Genomic DNA, 830 nt, shown 5'->3' on the forward strand with positions numbered 1-830 from the left:
TGGTAGGTACAATTAATATTTATATGTAATACTGTTTCCTTGATAAATACAAACAAATAACAAATATTGAAAATTAAATAAGGAATACTAGATTTTTTAAAAAATAATTATTTTATTTTGTTTAAATGTATTATAGTACTCCCAGATGATCCAAGTTCCAGTGTAAATTGTAATGAGCCAGTAGAAGAGATTATGTCTAACTCAAGTTGTTTAAATGAAACTGGTTGGTACAAATGTTTATATTAATGTTATTTTAATTGTAACAAAACAATTTTGATTATCTATTTTTTTAAATGTATTACCTTGTTACAGGACGGCCAAACATTTTATCATTTGATCCAAAGTTATTTACTTTGGTAAAGAATTTATCAATTGAAGAAAAAATGTCTTTAATTCGTAAACCATTTCAGCCTGAGAAGCATGAACTTCCTGGTGGAAATTTTCCTCAGGAACATGGACATCGTTTTAATAGTAACCAGTATTATAAATCTTTGCCAAATGGTGGTCGTCTTTGGAGAGGTTGGTTGAGCTATTCTCTGAGTAGTAAACGATTTTATTGTTTACACTGCATGTTCTTTGGGAAAAATGCTCAGAAATCTTGGATTTATGATGGATTTCATGCTTGGCAACGTCTTACGGATATAAGTGTACATGAAAAAACAGAAGTTCATATCAATGCTTCAATTGTTGTGAAAATGAAATGTTCATCAATGGCTGTTCTTCCACAAATGTATGCAAGTAAAAGAAATCAAGTAGCAGAAAATCGTGAAATAGTTCATATTTTAATTGATATAACACTGTTTCTTGGACAACATTCTTTACCATTTAGG

Source organism: Acyrthosiphon pisum, unplaced genomic scaffold (genome assembly GCF_005508785.2).
Source record: "Acyrthosiphon pisum isolate AL4f unplaced genomic scaffold, pea_aphid_22Mar2018_4r6ur Scaffold_21407;HRSCAF=23902, whole genome shotgun sequence".
In the NCBI taxonomy this organism is placed as follows: Eukaryota; Metazoa; Arthropoda; class Insecta; order Hemiptera; family Aphididae; genus Acyrthosiphon; species Acyrthosiphon pisum.